Source organism: Felis catus, chromosome E2 (genome assembly GCF_018350175.1).
Source record: "Felis catus isolate Fca126 chromosome E2, F.catus_Fca126_mat1.0, whole genome shotgun sequence".
NCBI lineage: Eukaryota > Metazoa > Chordata > Mammalia > Carnivora > Felidae > Felis > Felis catus.
This window is the reverse complement of record NC_058382.1, coordinates 1,733,135-1,753,151: the sequence shown is the minus strand read 5'-3', so window position 1 is coordinate 1,753,151 and position 20,017 is coordinate 1,733,135.

The following is a 20,017-nucleotide window of genomic DNA, read 5'->3' as shown; positions in this document are numbered from 1 at the left end:
CACTGGTTTAGCCACACTTATTCACATTGTTTTGTCGCCATTGTGTTTCCTTTAAAAAAACAAAACAAAAAAACCTTCCTTTTTGTAAACATTTTTTAACGTTTTATTTATTTTTGAGAGTAAGAGTGCTAGCGGGGGAGGGACAGGGGATCCCAAGCAGGCTCTGTGCTGAGAGCAGCAAGTCCGATGCAAGGCTTGAACTCATGAACTGTGAGATCATGACCTGAGCCGAAATCAAGAGTCAGACACTCAACCCACTGAGCCCCCCAGGTGCCCCTAAAAAACTTTCCTTTTTAAAGGACAGTTTCAGGCCACAGTAAGATTGAGAGGAAGGTACAGAGATTTCCCGTGTGCCCCCTGCCCCCACTCACGCACAGACTCCCCATCATCACATCCCCCATCTGAGGGCACGCCTGTTACTGCGGATGAGGCTGCATAGACACGTCATCACCACCTGGAGTCCACACGTCACATCGGGGCCACTCGTGCTGCCTCGTGCCTTCTCTGGGTTCGGACAGATGTATAGTGACCTGCGTCCCACCTTGGAGATCACATCAAGCATTTTCACTGCCCTAAAAGTCCTCTGTGCTCCGTCTCCACTGCCCCCCCACCCCGGCCTCTGTAACACCCCACACACATGGGACACAGACACGACACAGACCCTCGTGTGCTCACACACACCCACTCAGGCTCTCGCACACTTTGAGACCCAGAGCCGTGGGCTGTTTGCTGAGCACCTCCTGGTCCTCATTTAGCTCTGGAGGTGGGGACCACGCTTTCCTGTCTGAGGTGAAGACACGGGGGCCCCGAAAGTCAGCGAGCGTGGCTGAATTCCTCACGCGTGTTTCCGATGTGGCACACGGACATTTAGGCACGGATGGGACGTTAGCATGAATGGCGACTGGGGCACAGCGGCTGGAAGAACATGCAAAGAGAGAAAAATCTGTTCTTCCACCATGAGCCATTCTCGGTGCCGAACTCCTGTAGACTTTCGATCTTGTTTCTTTTGGACTTTTTTTTAAATTTGGTTTGAGAGAAAGAAAGAGCACGAGTAGGGGAGGTGCAAAGAGAGAGAAAGAGAAGCCCAAGCAGGCTCCACACTGTCAGCAAAGAGCCCAATGTGGGGCTTGAACCGACGGACCATGAGAGGAGCCGAAGTCAAGAGTCAGAGACCACTACTGAGCCACCCAGGTGCCCGCGGATTTTATTTCTTTTTTGTGTTCTGCTCAGACACCTTCGGTCCTGCAGAAAGGACACCTAGAGGCTTCAGTCGAGTCCTAGGACTCGCTATTCAGAACCTGAACCATGTCCCGTTTTAGGAAAACCCAGGTGTGTGCTGTAAAGCCATCGTGGCAGATGGGACAGTTGGGTACAGGGCACGTTGGAGGGCGATCAATGGCTCTCAAACTCTTGCTCCCCACGGGAGTGCCTCTCAGAGTCATGCGACAGGGTGTGTGGCCACCGCGTCCATCTGTGACCCACTCGGTGTAGCTCAAGGCTACAAACAGCAGCCCCTCGGCAGTTCGGCCGCAGCTGCCGGTGGTCAAGGCGGTCAGGCCGCCCTCGGCCTCCTCCGCTGGGCCCCACGTGCTGCTCAGAGTCAAGGGCCAGAGCAGCTGTCGGGGGGATTAGCTGTCAGGAAAGCCGATCCCATGACAAACGTTTCAGGTATGTCCGCCCCTGGGAGGCGCGAGCTCCAAGGTCTGTACTATAGAACTCGCTGGTGTCGGAAGACGGAGAACATGTTTGTTTTCTGAGTCCTCAGAGGCCCGTGATGGGGACATCCCTGAACATACCCAGAGGATCGGAACACGCAGGCTGCACACACCATAAAGAAGGGGCCGTTTGGGGGTCTCCGCATGGAGCCCCCTTTCGGTGGTTTGCTCAGAATATGTTGCTGTTGTTTTCTGAGATGTTATGTTTCTTGCTCCTGATTCCAAAGAGGGGCGCTTTGCGGTGAAAGGATTATAGGAGGGAGTGCCCTGTGCTCCTCACCGAGGGAAACATGGGGCCGGAGGCTTTATCAATATTTCATTTTCTCCCTGGGAACGGATAAGCCCCAAAGCCCTGGGTGTGGTGGGAATGAGGCAAAACTAAGAGTAAAGATTATTGGGGCGCCTGGGTGGCTCAGTCGGTTGACTGTCTGACTCTTTTTATTTTAAGCTTATTTACTTATTTTGAGGGACAGAGAGAGAGAAGAGGAGGGGCATGGAAGAGAGGAGAGAGAGAATCCCAAGCAGACTCAGCACTGTCAGTGTAGAGCCCCACACAGGGCCCCAACTCACAAGGTCATGAGACCATGAGATCCTGATCTGAGCTGAAAGCTGAAATCAAGAGTCAGATGCTCAATGGACCGAGCCCCCCGCCCCCTCCCCAGGCACCCCAAGTGCCCAACTCTTGGTGTCGGCTCAGGTCATGATCGCGTGTTTCATAGGATCAAGCCAAGCCTCAAGTCGGGCTCTGCATTGACAGCATGGAGCCTGCTTGGGACTCTCTTCCTCTCTCTGCCCCTCCCCTGCTTGTGCGTGCATGCTCCCTCTCAAAATAAACACATAAACATTAAAAAATAATTTTAAAAAGATAAAAGATTATTAGTCTGTAAAATTAAAGAGCACCTCTTTTCCGACTCTTTTCAGGAGGGCAGTGGGGTTGGAAACAGGACAGTGAAATGGTCAAATACGTGGTTCAGAAAGACCAGTTTGGCTCTGAGTTTGGGATGTGGCGGGGGGAGGGGGGTGCGGTGGGCAGCGTGTTGAAAAGCTTGAGAATAAACAAAAGTGGACAAAAGAGCACAGTGTTTCCTCTTATGCTCATGGTTTCATAGATGATCAGCTCACACCCCCAGCCTCCCATCACACTACCTGCAATACTTTTAAAGCAACTCCCAGACACGATATCATTTCACCCATAAATAGTTTAGTGTCTGGGTCCTCAGGAGAAGCCCTCCTGCATACAACTGACTTTTGAACCCACGCAGGGTGATTTTCACTAAATACGGGGAATGCGTTATACAGACGCGTGTTAAGGTTTGCATTTTCGTCGGGATAACTCCTGCTGGTCTCCATGGTTCACATTTCATTTGAGGGGTCTGGGGTTTTGTTTTTGTTTGGCTTTTTTTTTTTTTAGAGTTTCTTATATGTTAAATAATCAATTGTTTTCATATCAATTACTTTTTTAGTTTTTTTTAATGTTTATTTATTTTTGAGAGAGGGAGAGACAGAGCATGAGTGAGGGAGGGCCAGAGAGAGGGAGACACAGAATCTGAAGCAGGCTCCAGGCTCTGAGCTGTCAGCACAGAGCCCCACGCGGGGTCAGACTCATGAACCAGGAGATCATGACCTGAGCCAAAGCCGGACGCTTAACAAACTGAGCCAAACCCTGTTTTCACATCAATTATATAGGAGTGTTTCCAGAATGTATTTTTGCTTTAATTTTTTTTAAATTTTCCTTTTTATTTTTTTAAGAAAAAATATTTTTTTTAATTAAAAAAAATTTTTTTTAATTTTCCTTTTTATTTTTTTAAGAAAAAAATATTTTTTTTATTTTCAAGAAAGAGAGCGAGCGAGAGGACACACGTGTATGGGCGAGTGGGGAAAGGGCAGAGGGAGAGAGAGAACCTTAAGAGAGAGAATCTCTAGGTTCAGCATAGAGCCCGACTCAGGGCTCCATCCCATGACCCTGGGATCATGACCTGAGCTGAAATCAAGAGTCAGACACTCAACCAACTGACTGACTGAGCCACCCAGGCGCCCCTATTTTTGCTTTTTAAATGTAACTTTTTTTGGTTGAGTGAATGATTGTATGAGTTTGCTACGGCTGCCATAACAAAGCAGGACAGCCTGGGAAGCTTCCATGACAGACGATTATTTTCTGACGATTTCCCGGAGGCCTTTCTCCTTGGCTTGTACACGGCCGCCTACTCCCCGTGTCCTCACATGATTTCCTTCTGTGCATGTCTATGTCCTGATCTCTTCTTCTTCCTCTTCTCTTTTTTAAGATGTTACTTTAAGTAGGCTCTACACCCAACGTGGGGCTCGAACTCACGACCTCAAGATCAAGAGTCAGGCATGCTTTTCCGACTGAGCCATCCAGGACCCACCCTAACCCTTCATTTGAAGTTAATCACCTCTTTAAAGACCCTGTCCTCAAATACAGTCGCATTCTGAGGCCTTGGGAGTTAGGACTCCAGCACAGGAATTTTGGGAAGACACCACTTGGCCTATGAAAACTGGAGCCCAGGTGGACGGGCAGTGGGGAGACGGGCCTGGAGGGCTTGCTAAGGGCCAGATCTGGGGATGTGTTTTAGACCTAGGTCAGTGGCTTGGATTTCACACAGGTTTCAGGAGGGAGCCCCTGACAGACATCGGGCAAAGGAGGGCCACGGTCCGACGTGCATGTGAACAATATGACCCTGGCCGCCCGTGGGGCACCGGGGCTGGAGACCGTGGGGAGACCCAGGCAGAGAAACTGGACACCTCTGGGGTCGGGGGGCCGGACAGGCACGGGCAGAGGGAAGAGATTTGGATCCAGGTCATTAGGCATGAATGGTCTCAGCAGCTCCCACCTCCCCAGCAAGAGGAGACACAGACACAACGAAGGCCGAGGCCGGGCTTCTCCTCTCTGCTGCCTCTTCACCCTCCACAGAGGAGGGTTGACGGAGCCTGTGGCCAGAAGCCTCTTTCTTTCCCGGGCTCCGCCAATTCCTTCCATTTGGGTAGTTTTAAAGGGACTCCGTGATATTCTCGGACGCCCTCTGCTGCCCATTTTCCTCAGCACATGATAACGGTCTGCCCCGGGCAGTGCGACGGTGGGGGGGGAGGGGGGGTTACCAGCCATGGGTGACTACAGAGCGCTGGAGATGTGGCCAGAGCGAACCAGTGTGTAAAACCCACAGTGGATCGTGAAGATTATGTGTACGAGAAAAGGAGGGTGAAATACCTCGTTGACAATGTCTTCTACTGATTCCATGTTGATTATGCGATAATATTTTGAATATATTGCGTTAAATAGATACGATTTTAAAATTGATCTTAGGGGCGCCTGGGTGGCGCAGTCGGTTAAGCGTCCGACTTCAGCCAGGTCACGATCTCGCGGTCCGTGAGTTCGAGCCCCGCGTCGGGCTCTGGGCTGACGGCTCAGAGCCTGGAGCCCGCTTCCGATTCTGTGTCTCCCTCTCTCTCTGCCCCTCCCCCGTTCATGCTCTGTCTCTCTGTCCCAAAAATAAATAAACGTTGAAAAAAAAAATTTTAAATTGATCTTAGAAAAAATTGTTTCTTTTTCTGTCTTTTCAATGAGGATGCTATGAAGTTTTAAATTACATATGTGGTTTGTGTTCTATTTCTTTATTTCTCACTGGTGTGCACTGTTATGCATGTATGGGGATATCAAGCAGGTTTTCTCAGCCTTGGTACCACTGACATTTGGGGCTAGGTCATTCTTTGTGTGGGGGCCATCCTGTGCGCTGTAAAAGGTTGAGTGGCATCCCCGGCCCCCGCCGTCTAGATGGTGGTAGCAGCCCCTCCCAGCTGTGACAACCAAAAATGTCTCCAGACATTGCCAAATTGTACCCTGAGGGACAGACTCACCCTCAGTTAAGAACTATTTATATATGATTCCACATATATGTATGTGTATGTATATATCTGTATACGTAATCATTTAGAGAGAAATATGTTGATATTAATTACATTATTATATATGAACATATATGTATTTATGAAGTAAAAAGTATGTATGAAATTTACCTACCTGTGATACTTTCTGAGCCCCCATTATATGCAAACTTTGTGTGGAGCACTCACACACATTTTCCCTTTTGATCCTCACAATGACCCCACCAGACAGGCATTATTATTGTCCCCGTTTTTCAGGCGAAGAAGCTGAGGCACAGGATGGTTAAATGACTGCCCCTGAGGTGCACAGCTAATTAACCTGGATTCAAGTCCAGGCATACCATTGGTGGAAAGGAAGTAGGAGTGAGCCCCACACCCATGGGTTGACCTATAGGAATCCAGGATCTGCATCTGACATACAGCAACATGACTGTAGTTAGCAACGCTGAGTTGTATATTTGCTAAGAGGGTAGATCCTAAGTGTTCTCATCATACACAAAGAAAAGAAAAAAGAAGGAAGGGAAAGAAAGGGGGAAGGAAGGGAGGGAGGGAGGAAGGAAGGAAGAAAGGAAGGGAGGAAAAGAGAAGGAGGGAGGAAAGAAGTTAGAAAAGAGGAGGAGGGAGGAAGGGAAAGAAAAGAGAAGGAGAGAGGAAGGAAGGGAGGAAGGGAACTACGTGAGGAGGCAGATACTTGACGGTGACGATTGTTTCACCAGGTACATGTCTATCATATCAGCACATTGTACACCTTAAATGTATACAATTTTAACTCATCAATTATACTTCAACAAAACTGGAATGACAGCAAAAATAATTCTGGATCTGCATCCGGTGCTCCATGGGCCCCATCCCTGTCCTGGAATCAGTCCTCCCATTGGAGGGGGCGTTGAGGAGGTGAGAGCCAGGACTACCACATGCGCCCCCACCCTGCCCCAAGAGGCCAGAAGAATCCAGAACATAGGCTCCAACGCAGTCATCCCCATGAGACTGTGGTGTAACAAGACAGCACAGATTCACACATTCATCCATCGTCCAGGTGGGGTCACCTGAGCTGCAGGCCTACTATGCGCCCCCCCAAAGGCAGGGGGTCCGGAGGTAACTCACCGCCGGGGTGAGCTCACAGGGATGCACTCTTCTTGAGCGGCACAGGGACCACACAGTAGGAGCAGACAAAGAATAAGATTGCAGACGAAGGCGATATAGGGGAATAAGACAGGAAGATGATTGGGGCGAGGTCAGTGGGAGATTCTAGAAAGTGGTTTTCTAAGGTGGAGCCCACAGGCCTGCATGGGAAGCCCCCTAGGGAAACATCTGCCAGGACTCTGGCCAGGGTGGGAGTGGGTCTGAGGTGGTTCTCTCCTGCCCCTGACCCCAGGATCCTCTGCACCAGGCAAGGGGGTGCAGGCTGCAGGGAGAAGCCACCTGCCCGCCACCCCTCTCAGTGACCCCTCCACCAGCTCCACGGGGCCCCTCCTGGAGTCTGGGCTGGGATTTGAATGTGCGGGTGCCCACAGTCTAAGTCCCAAGCATGGAATTTTCCAGGCTCCGCATCCCTCCCTGGACCCCCGAGCAGCCTCCTCCTCGTGCCCAGCTGGTTGCCATTTCTACGTTTCTACGGTTCCACGTTTCCACGGCAGCAGTGGTCGTAGCGCCAGGTGGGAGGTGGGGTGCAGGCGCCAGCCTGCGGGGGGCCAGGTTCCCATTAGCAGTCAGCTAGCAACTTCTGTGTAATTAAAATGCATCCTCAGACTGGGTCTGTGCAGAAGGGGAAAAACAGGTCTCTGCAGCTCGGTGGGAAATCCCAAAGCGCCCCAAAGAGCAGGTGATATAAACCTTATCCGTCCTCCAACTCATTCATTGATTCACCAAACCACTAGTTTAGTTCACAAACATTTACTCCTTTAAATAGACGATGAACATAGATGACTCTATGAATATACTAAATCCACGCCTATTTTAAGCTCCAGGCTTTGTTCTAGAGATGAAGGAAAAGCCTAAAGGGCCTCCTTTCCTGATGCTTATTCTGTGCCCACACGGAAATAAGCATATAATATGATGGCAGGCACTGGTAAGTTTCGAAAGACAGAGCCATCAAAATTGCTTTCAATTTCATTTTCTCCCTTTTTAAACCGTAGCATATTTTGAGTGGTGGTTACATCTTTTTTTTTTTTAATTTTTTTTAACGTTTATTTATTTTTGGGACAGAGAGAGACAGAGCATGAACGGGGGAGGGGCAGAGAGAGAGAGAGACACAGAATCGGAAGCAGGCTCCAGGCTCTGAGCCGTCAGCCCAGAGCCCGACGCGGGGCTCAAACTCATGAACCGTGAGATCGTGACCTGAGCCGAAGTCAGACGCTCAACCGACTGAGCCATCCAGGCGCCCCCTGTGGTGGTTACATCTTAACTCCGTGAACATAATAATCGTATGGGGGATGTTGTGCAGTAAAAATTCCACCTTCACATCTGTTACACATTCTTTTTTTTTAATGTTTATTTTATATTTAGAGAGAGAGAGAGCACAGCAGGGGAGGGGCAAAGAGAGAGGGGGACAGAGGATCCAAAGGGGACTCTGAACTGTCAGCAAAGAGCCTGACATGGGGCTCAAACCCACAACACCATGAGATCATGACCTGAGCTGAGATCAAGAGTCGGATGCTTAACCGACTGAGCCACCCAGGCGCCCCACACGTTCTTTAATGTGTAATTCCAAGCACAAGGCATTGTCAACCCCCGCTTTTTTTTTAACAGAATAGTAATTTTTGCCATTTTTCTCCAACTTCCTATTTTCCGCTTCATGTGAAGACAGCATGGCATGGTGGGTAAAAGCGTGGATTGAACCCACGTATCCACTTGCTATCTCGGGGCTCTGCCTGGCTCCTCAGCTCTAAAGTGGGGATTGTCCCGGGGAGAGCATGGGTAGAGGGTGTCTACTAAGATACATGTCCAAGTTAAATAAAGTAGATAAATCACGGAGATCATTCCATACCGGTACGGAAGCAACTTACTCCTTATTCGTATAGATTCGGAGTATCCGGTGACACGGGTGTTTTCTGGCTGATTTAACACGTCCCCTCCTCATGGATACTGAGGTTGTGTCCAGTCCTTTGTGATAACCGATGCTGCCGTGAGATCCAGTGTGCACACATGTGTGGGATATAGTCCTCAAAGTGAGATTTCTGGCTCAGAGGGTGCAGCGTTCCGGTCTGACCTCGAGAATGCCCAGTAGCCGCCATAAAGGTTGTGTCAGTTTCCACACCCGCCAATAACGGATGAGCGCCGAAGAGGGTTCAACATGAAAATACGGTTTTCCAATTTCTCTGGGAAATCCGGAAGGGCTGAACAATGTTGGGCTCAACTTCACGCATGGGAGCCATTGCACGGGTCTGCAGGCCCTGTCCATTTCAGAAAAACACAGTCTCTCCTCTTTACCACACTCCCCACCATGCTCTATTACCCCAGCGTCCAGATGCCATCAGTGTCCAGTTTGCTTTGTGCTGGAGGCAGTGGTTCCCTTTCCAGAGGAGACATTCCTGGGTGCCCTTGAGGACCCTTGAGGGCACAGAGGCCAGACTGACAGGATCACTTATTTTTAAGAAAATGCCAGACCTTTTCCAAAGTGGTTGTGCTGTTTTACGCTCCCACCAACAGCACACGAACCTTTCCGTTCATTGTTCCACATCCTCACCCACACTTGATGTTGTCAGTCTCTTTCTTTTCCCCCATTCTGGCGAGTGTGAGGTAGTGGTCATGTTTTCGTTTTTGTTTTACGAGTCGGGGAAGGGAGGACTCATCTTTACAGAAAAGGAAGAGTATTCCAAGCTGCTAGATGTGCTCAAGCCACGTCTGCTTCCCTCCCTCTGTGGCCTGGAGAGCGTTTGACGTGGAGGCTGCACTGTGGACATCAGAGGTGCCTGAGAGCTCGGGAGGGAAGCACCAACCCGATATCCATGCTCTGTGGATTGGTCTCCCCGCTCCACCGCTCCCTTCTCTCATTCTCCTCCTGCCCCAATACTGAACGCCAGCCTCGCCCCCTCGCCCGGCCTGCCTTCCTCCATGGTGTTCCCTCCACAGAAGCATCCTCTGTCCCACCCCCCTCCATTTCCAGGTCATTCTGCCTCTCATAAACCTTTCCTCCCTCCAAACAAGTCACGGACGCTCCCACAGATTTACAAACATTCATGCGTGAAGCACCCACTATGTGCCAGGCCCTGAGTCGGGCTGGGGGTGCAGGAGGAGACCAAGAAAGGCAGAATCCCCCTTCTTCTGGAAGAGAACTTACTCCAAAGTGAGGGAAAGACAGTGGAAAAGAAACAGGGGTGCGGAAAATGGGGAGATGTTGGTCAAAGAGCACAAAGTTTCAGTCGTGCGGGTTGAGTGAGTTCTGGGATCTGATATGCAGCATGAGTGACTCCATTTAACAGTACTGTATTGTGTCCTTGACTTTTGCTACGTACACACACACTCATGCACGAATCATTATCACGTGAGCTGATTGGTATGCAGCAGTTAGCTTCATTGTGGTGATTGATTCACCGGGTATATGTGTGTCCAAACATTTATCGAAACACTGTAAATGGACATACAATTTTTATTTGTCAGTTGTACCTCAGGAAAGCCGGGAAGGGGGAGAAACAAGCTAATTTCCGGTGCTGAGATGACAGGCATTAAATAAAGCCAGTGGGGGTAGAGTAGAAGTGAGGGCGGAGAGAAGGGGGATGGGTTCTTCTGCTATTGCTGGTCTGCAGGGCAGCCCAGGACTCTGCATTTTTAATCATGTGCCCGTCCCCTACTCATACACACACACACACACACACACACACACACACACACACACACACACATGTATTCTGATGCAGAGCAAGTCTGCAACACAGTTTTTAAAAATCCCAGCCACATCATGACAGGCACGCTGCCACATAATTTACAAGCAGCCCCTGTTATAACCCTCAGCCCTGTCCAGGGCTCCGGGCAGGACAAAATTCCCCACTTTTAGAAGAGGAAACTGAGTCCCAGAAAGGCGAAGTCTCTTTCCCACAACCCTGTGTTTTCATCCAACCCCCCACCCCTCACAAATATTCACTGAGAGCCATTAGTATGGCAGGCTGGGATTCTAACCCACACACAGTCTAGAAAGTTCCATTCTCTGAGAGTCTTTTAGCCTCCTCCCCATCACCACTCTGGCTGCGGTTTCCATGGCGACAGGCAGAGCCTGCCCACATCGCATCATCGAGGCCTGGCGAATTCTCTTAAGGACCAGGGCAGAGCACTGGATGGCAGAAGAGTTGAGTTGGTGGGTTGGGGGGGCAGGTGGGCACAGACCTGAGGTACCCCCATCTGGGTACGTCTGGGATTGGAGCACGTCTTTGGGGCACATCACAATTTGAAAATGGGCACCTTTAAAATGGTGTCTTTGCAGAAGGGGGAAAAACGAATCTGGCTGTGTGTGCCTTTGCAGATAGAAATCACAGGTGTCTGTTCCCTGGCAGCTCCCGGCACTGATGTAAACGGCCTTTGTTCTTACCAATACTAATTCGTTATTTGACTGATTTGTTTATTCAACAAGAATTTAGATTTTCCGGGACCCAAAGTTGGCAAATCGGATGAGATCCAGGTTTAGCCAGCAGAAGAATGCCAGAAAAAAAGAGGCCCCTTTTTGTTGGAGGAAAACACCCCCACACACACCCCAGCTGATCAATGGAGGAGAGTTTTCTTCCTTGACTTTCTGTCAGGTATCAGCCCTCTTCCCAAACATCTACTTGATCTCTCAAGCAGTCATTAAACAGACACATATCGGGGGCTAGTTATGTGCATTTAATTGTCCTAAGCTCTGGGAATGCAGGATAAACAAGATAGAGAGAGAAGGTCTTTACTTTCATGGAATGTTCACCATCATGTGGGATGCAGAAAGCAAACGAGTAAGAAATAAATATAGCGAGACCATTTCGCACTCTGAAGCAGGTTCTAAAACCGTGCCATGGAAATATAACGTGAGACTTGAATGCACACCATGCATTTTTCACCTAAAATTTTCCAGGAGCCATGTTTAAAAAGGTAAGAAGACAGCGATGGAATTAATCTTAACAGGTTTTACTAATCTTTTTTTTTTTTTTCAACGTTTATTTATTTTTGGGACAGAGAGAGACAGAGCATGAACGGGGGAGGGGCAGAGAGAGAGAGGGAGACACAGAATCGGAAACAGGCTCCAGGCTCTGAGCCATCAGCCCAGAGCCCGACGCGGGGCTCGAACTCCCGGACCGCGAGATCGTGACCTGGCTGAAGTCGGACGCTTAACCGACTGCGCCACCCAGGCGCCCAACAGGTTTTACTAATCTTAACAGGTTTTATTTAACCCAGTGTATGCAAAATATTACTGTTTAAACCAATGATACCAATGCAATAAAGTGATCAATGAGATATCAATTTTTTATTAGATTTTCCAAATCTGGTGTTTAGGGGCGCCTGGGTGGCTCAGTCGGTTGAACGTCCAACTCTTGATTTCAGCTCGGGTCATGGTCCCAGGGCTGGGATCCTGGGATCCCATGATCCCCTGGGATCGAGCCCCATGTTGGGCTCTGTGCTGAGCATACAGCCTGCTTGAGATTCTCTCTCTCTCTCTCTCTCTCTCTCTCTCCCTCTGCCCCTCTCCTCTGCTTGCACTCTCACTTTCTCTATATATAAAAGAAAAGAAAAAATTTAACCTGGTGTTTATTTCACACGTGCAGCATTTCTCAATGAGATGAGCCACATTTCAAGCACTCGGTAGCCAGAGGTTGTGGCTACTGTATTGGAAGGCACAGATGTACACACCGCTGTGAGGAAGTCATCAGGGTAAAGAGGAAAAGAGTGATGGGTTTGAAGGCGGATGGATACTTTGGACAAAATCCTTCGCCTCAGGAAGTGTAGAGAGGAGCCCGGGAATTTGCAACTCCACACACCTGCACCTGCCCAGGTGATTCTGAGCCAGGTGGTCCCCAGGGCACACATGGGTAGGAAAGGCTGGGTAGGCCGGAAGTGACGGAATCCCGCCAACAACAGTCCTTAGGAGGTAAGAATGATGATTATACCCGTTTGTGAAGAACAGACTGAGGCTTCAGAGAGGTGAAGTTATTACCAAAGAGCCTGTATTTCCATGTCTTTCACAAATAGTAAATACGGATATCTATCGACCACCTGCTCTGTGCTGAGACCAGGATCTCGCATCCACACACCGTGTGTCTTGCAGGACCGGAAAATTCCAGTCTCCGAGTCCCTCACTGTATCTTGCTCACACCCCTGCCTCCCCTCCAACGGTGGTTTCCACGGCAACGGGCTGTGCCTAACATCAGCTAAGTACCCTTGAGGGAATGGGCGACATCTCAACAGCCTGGGCTGGGGATGGTGTGGCTGGTGGGGGGGGGGCAGGGGGCGGTTAAATCTCGCAATCCGTACCCCACCCCACATTACTGGTCACTCAAGCCTTTGGTGCTTATTAAAAGGTCTCTTTAGATGGGGTCACTGCAGAAAGAAAGAAAGAAAGAAAGAAAAGAAAGAAAGAAAGAAAGAAAGAAAGAAAGAAAGAAAGAAAGAAAGAAAGAAAGAAAGAAAGAAAGAAAGAAAAGCAAGAAAGAAAGAAAAGGAAGGAAGAAAGAAGAAAGAAAGAAGGAAAAGAAAGAAAGAAAGAAAGAAAGAAAGAAAGAAAGAAAGAAAGAAAGAAAGAAAGAAAGAAAGAAAGAAAGAAAGAGAAAGAAAGAAAGAAAGAAGGAAGGAAGGAAGGAAAGAAGGAAAAGAAGGAAAGAAAAAATTGGCCAAGCAAGTTGCTGCTTCGTCTTGAAGAGATCACAGGTCTGCAGCAGCTGTGGGTATTAGCAACATACCCATTACCTGTTCTCCCCGCTCAACAGCATCTCATTCTTCCTTCCACACGAGTTGATTGAGTGCCCGGAGCACTGTAGACACTTGAATATAGTTACTCACACAAAAAAGTAAGGAATGGAAACAGAGCTACAAAAGCTTCAAGGATCTTTCTCTCCTTGAGAGAAAGGGCGAGGGTTCCATTTATCCTCCTTTCAAAGGACGCTGGGCCCATTTTCTAGCACTGCCAGCACACAATCACCCCTGAGAAACAGTAGCTTGAATAAAACCGAAGAAGCAACCACAACTCAAAACCCAAATGACATTACTTTCAAGGTCAGTGGAAGGGGAGGGGGTGGGGGGCTTGCGATGGAGATTGTTTGGGGCAGGGCTTTCAGAAATTGGTTGCTCCTGAGGTGCCTGGCCGGCTCTGTCCGTGGAGCGTGTGACTCTTGATCTCAGGGTTGTAAGTTCGAGCCCCATGTTGGGTGTGGAGATTACTTAAAACTAAAACCTGTAAATTAAAAAAAATAATAATAAATAAATAATTGCTATTAATTTCAAGATGCTGCTCTTATGTTATAGGCATGATTTAAAATCTCAGGACAAAATGAAATAAAATAGAATAAAATCTCAGGACAGGGGCTTCGCAGTGGCGCTTTGGGCGGCTGGGAAATTCTCAGTAAATTCGTGCCTCAGGAAGGGAAGCAGACGGCTGAGGGACAAAGCCTTGAACATCTGCTTGAGCTAGTGTTGGCTTGTTTTTGGCCGTGAAACTATAGAAACTGCTAGTGTTTTCTTCTAATAATTATGGGTCTTTTCACAGATGTTGTTTGTTTCAAAAGCATGGCCATTCGGGCTCTGACGTATCATGGTCCTCAGTAAATGACGGCAGTTTAGAAGGAAGGATAAACTTAAAGTGTTTATCTTCATGATCCTAAGCAGAAGGGACAGAGAATGAAGAATTTGGAGATTATGACAAACACCCCTGCAGGCAGATATCCTGAAATACACAGAGAAAGAGGGAGTTGGTGTTAGCCAGAGACACTGAAGCATGTTAATTATTCCTGCGGGCATCCCTCTGCTTGGCCATCCACAAACTCAAGTTTTTACCAACTCCAGTTTGTGTTGTACCATAGCTGGTAATAACGCACTTTGGAAACAAACAAATTCAGTGTTCTTCAAGAAGGGACTGGCTAAATTCTCCTTCTTCTTTCTCCTCCTCCTCCTCCTTCTCCTTCTGTAGGCTCCACACCCAACACAGGGCTTGAACTCATGGCCCTGAGATCAAGACCTGCCATCAAGAGTTGGATCCTCCACGGGGGCCACCCAGGCACCCCCTGGCTAAATTGTAATGAACGCATTCAATGGAATTCTATGCAGCTGTGTAAAAGTCTAAGGATATTCTTTATGGACTAAAGAGCAAAATACACAGTGAAGGGAAAGCAAGGTGTGTGATAATGGGAAGGGTGGCCACCATTGTGTAGAAAAGGGGGAAAGGAACATATATAATATATATATATATATATATATATATATATATATATATAATGCAACACAATGTATTGAATAGGTATATGTATATGCATTGTATATGTATTGCAATACATAAAATATATGGAATAGAGATGCCTGGGTGGCTCAGTCAGTTGAGCATCCAACTCTTGATTTGGGCTCAGGTCATGATCTCACGGTTCAGGAGTTCTAGCCCCATGTCAGGTTCTACGCTGTCTCCCTTTCTCTCTGCCCCTCCCGTGCTGGTGCCTCTCTCTCTCTCTCTCTCTCTCTCTCTCTCTCTCTCTCTCAAAAATAAACAAACATTTATATAAAATATAAATAGAAAATAAAAATAAAATATATGTAATAAATAATATATAAAACATGCATTATATAATAATATATAAAATACATAAAAACAAGTATATGCATAGACTATGTTTGTCACACCATGTGGAAGGCACTGGGTAACTGGTGGACCGGGGTGATGTCCTCGGTTGATGGGATAGACTGAATGCTGTATCCTCCCAAAATTCATATGTTGAAAGCTAATCCCCAGTGTGATGGTATTTGGGGGTGGGCATTTGGGAGGTGATGAGGCTGTGAGGGTGGAGCCCTCACTAATGGGGTCAGTGCCCTTGTAAGAGGTGAGGATAGTTAATAACACCACATTACATATTTGAAAGTTATTAAGAGAATAGATCTTAAATGTTCTCATCACAAGGAAAAAAAAGTGGTGACCCTGTGTGGTGACAGATGTTAGCCAGACATATTGTGGTGATCTTCTCACAGCATGAGAAAATAGGAAAGCATTATGTTGTACACCTGAAAGTAATATAAGGTGATGTGTCAACTATACCTCAATGGAAAACAACCAAGAGGGGCGCCTGGGTGGCTCAGTCGGTTGGTTAAGTGTTCGACTCTTGGTTTCAGTTCAGGTCATGATCTCAAGGTTTGTGAGTTCAAGCCCCATGTTGGGCTCTGTGCTGACACCATTGAGCCTCTTGGGATTCTCTCTCTCTCTCCCTCTCTCTCTCTCTCCCCTTCCCCTGCTCACACTCATGTTCTCTCTCTCTCTCTGTCAAAATAAATAAATGAACTTTAAAAAGAAAACAACAGAGAAGTCCCAGAGAGCCTCCTCACGCCCTCTGTCATGTGATGGCGAGAAGATGGCCGACTGGGAGCCAGGACAAGGGCTCTCCCCAGACACCAAATCTGCTGGTGCCTTGATCTTGGACTTCCAGCCTCAGATAGTGAGAAACTAGTTACTGTTGTGTATAAGCCACCCCGTGTGTGTGGTTCTGACACAGCAGCCTAGATGGACCAAGACGGCTGGACTCCCCAGAAAGAGCTTCAGATTCTGAGAGAGGAAGAAGATGGATGCATCAAACTCTTTTTATTTTTCTTTTTTTCCTGTCTGGTAAGTCAGCTAGGACATGATGTGCATCCTTTTATATACTGTTGGGTATATAAATTTGTTTAGAACTTTTATGTATCTATTTATGATGAGACAGGCCTGCCATTTGCCACTCTAATGACGTCTCTGACAGAGCAAAACTATAGATTTTGTTTCTAATGGGATGATGCCCAAATGAATGATCTCGATGGGACCAAAAGAGACTGATTAACGCAAAAGTGGCCATGTTGGGAGGCCCGAAGCAAGGGTGCCAGCCTGGTTTCCAGGCCAGAGTTGCTGGCGATCTGGTCTAGGGGTGAGAAACACACTCACAGTACATTGATGGGGTGTGCAGGCAACGGGGGAGGGTGCCGGCTCAGGGGGGCCGGCCGGTGGCTTGGCCAAAGGGGTCCCGGAGAAGGGGACCAACGGGGGATTTCTTCTGGGTTTTCATCCTGAGAGGCTTGGTGGATCGCAATGGCTCTTGCCAAGGGGGGCCAGCCTGCAACACAGGAGGGAGAGATAGGGGTAGGTAGGCCAGTCATCGAGGATATAGGGAGGCTGGGGGCGGTGGGAATGGGGAGAGCATTGGAGGGACATTAGAGAGAGACAGCGGAAGAAGGATAAAGGCATTGAGGGCTCGCGCTCGGGGAGAAAAGATAGTGAGGACGTTTACTGCCTCTCCCACAGCCAGATGACAATCATCAACAGAATTTTCCATTGAGCTAAAGGCCAGGCGGGATTCCAAGAATTAAATGCATCCCATGTAATCAAGGATGGGGAAGGTTTCTCTTAGACACAAAACAGTGTGGACGGCATTCTGGAGACATCTGTTTAAAATCACATGTGTCTGAATACCCACTTTGTTGAGCAAATTACCCCCGGATTCCATCCTCCAGCAGTTTTCATCCAAATGTTAGGAACTGACAACACTGGGCTTTGTATTCTGAGCACTTTATTTATTTGGAAGAGTTTACCATGGTGTCTGGTACACAGTCAGTGCTGGATGAAGCTCTTCTGGAATCAATTTCTCCAACACAGTCAGAAAGAATGGAACGTTCCACGAGAACCTAACGTGTCCGCTCTTTTTAAAAACCTGGAGATATAATTTGTATTTACCCAAGTACATGTCTATATGGGCATATATAGAGGCATATCCATAAAGAAGATTGAATGGGTAAATTCAGGTGGAAGTTGACTCCACGGTTTGGGGTCTATACCCGAAGTGATGACAAATGCTTGATCCAGCGCAACTCACTTCCCTCCCAAAGAGCCCAAGGGGCGGCATGAGTGTAATCTCCACTTTAACAGGTGGGAAACTGAGGCACAGAGAGACATAGCTGTCACACAGCAGGAATGCTGCCAACCGCTTTGCCCCAACAGCGAACACCCAGACACCCCCCCGCTGGCCGTGGCCCCACCTCCTGCTTGTTAACCGCGCTCACTTCCTTCGCAAACATGCCGGTGACACCAGAATCCATATCTGGGTTAGAGATAACGGAACAGAGTTACCAGAGCTCACAGATGAAAATACGGGACACCCATTTAAATATGAATTTCGGACAAACAACAAGTAATTTTTTAATGTTTTATTTATTTTGAAGGAGAGAGAGACAGAGCATGAGCCGAGGAAGAACAGAGAGAGAGATGGACACAGAATCCGAAGCAGGCTCCAGGCTCCCAGCTGTCAGCACAGAGCCCGACGTGGGGTTTGAACTCACAACCCGTGAGATCGTGACCTGAGCCGAAGTTGGACGCTCAACCGACTGAGCCACCCAGGCGCCCCAACAAGTAGTCTTTAATACGTGTGTTTGTTTTAGAAAAGATTTAGATTGGGAGAAACGTTACAAGCTAGCACCAAGATTTCCCGTTATACCCCACACCTGTTTCCTCTATTCTTAGCCCCTTAAATTAGTGTGATTTGTCGCAATTAATGAACTAGTGGCAGTATCTTGTTGCTTGAACGAGGATCGGCCGTAATCTTCTGACTGGCTATGAGAAGTGAGAGGAGTCAGCATCCTCCCAGGTACTGGGGCCTGGGCAGCCGAGGAACGAGATGCCTTTCTGGGAATCCTGTGGGAGCGGCTGGCTGGGTGGGTGAGGGTGCATACCAGTGGCTTAGATTTTGGTTTGTTATTTTGAGATGCCTATTGGACGTCCAATATTGGGGACGTCAAAAATGCCTATAGATAAATGGGGCTGGGGCATGGTTGCCAAATGAAATGCAGGATTTCATTTAAGTTCGAATTCAGATAAACAACGTGTAACTTTTTCATGTAAGTTTGGCTCAGACATTACATAAAACATGCTTATACTTAAAAACAATTCTTAAATTTTTTTTAACATTTATTTATTTTTGAGACAGAGAGAGACAGAGCATGAACGGGGGAAGGTCAGAGAGAGGGAGACACAGAATCCGAAACAGGCTCCAGGCTCTGAGCCGTCAGCACAGAGCCCGACGAGGGGCTCGAACTCACGGAGTGCAAGATCATGATCTGAGGTGAAGTCGGCCGCTTAACCGACTGAGCCACCTAGGTGCCCCTACTTAAAAACAATTCTTAGTGGGGCGCCTGGCTGCCTCGGTCAGTAGAGCATGTGACTCTTGACCTTGGGGTCATGAGCTCAAGCCCCACGTTGGGCCTAGAGCTTCCTTAAAAAAATAAATAAATAAAATAAAACAATTATTAGTTTTGCAGGGGGAAACAAGAGAAATTTCCCACACAGAAAAGCTCCAAGCAATTTTTTTTAGATTCTCTGCCCTCAAGTAGCTGGAGCGTAACTTTACTCTCAGGTGTGGGCTGTGCCTGGTGGGCCCTGTCTATAGAGTACAGTGTGGGAAGGGGAAAAAAGAGTAATTTTATGGGAGAGAAACCTGATAAACAGTATCTCTCTCCCTCTCTCTCCCTCTCTCCCTCTGTCTCTCTCTCTGCACTTCCCACACAATCTCTCTCTCAAGTAAATAAACTTAAAATAGATATATATTCAGGGCACCTGGGTGGCTCAGTCAGTTAAGCATCTGACTCTTGGTTTCTGCTCGGGTCACGATCTCACGGTTTTGTGAGTCTGAGCCCCACGTTGGGCTCTGTGCTGGCAGCACAGAGCCTGCTTGGGATTCTCTGTCTCCCTCTCTCTCTGTGCCTCCCCCACTTGTGCTGTCTCTGTCTCTCTCAAAATAAATAAATAAAGTTAAAAAATACATATGAAACTTCAACAACCTCGCACCGTGCCCATGGTGCATGCCATCAACAGCCCTCAACGGAGTGATTGCGATCCGTTCGCCCAAGCCCCGTCCTTGCCCCCGAGACTAGTCTCCACACAGCACCATTATCCCTACCATCCTAAACGTAAATTAGAGCACGTCCTTCCTGGTTAAGATGTTCCCATGGTTCCCGTCTTGCTCACAGTGAAGGTTGCTGCCCTGAGGGTTGAGACCTCTGCGTTCCGTGCCCTCCCATGTGGGCTCTCCACACGCCGCCCTCTCCTCTCCACGGGCCTCCAGCAGGGTGGGCACCATCTTGCGCGCCTCCCCTTCCTCTCCCAGGAGCACAGCGAGGCTCCACGCCTTCCCTAGACTCCCACCTGCAGTGTCATCCCCTCTGCACCCCAGGTCCCCCTTCCGTGCTTTCCAGTCATTGCTCCTGGGGAGGAGGAATGCAGCCCTGGCTCCAGGAGGAGCCGGCCG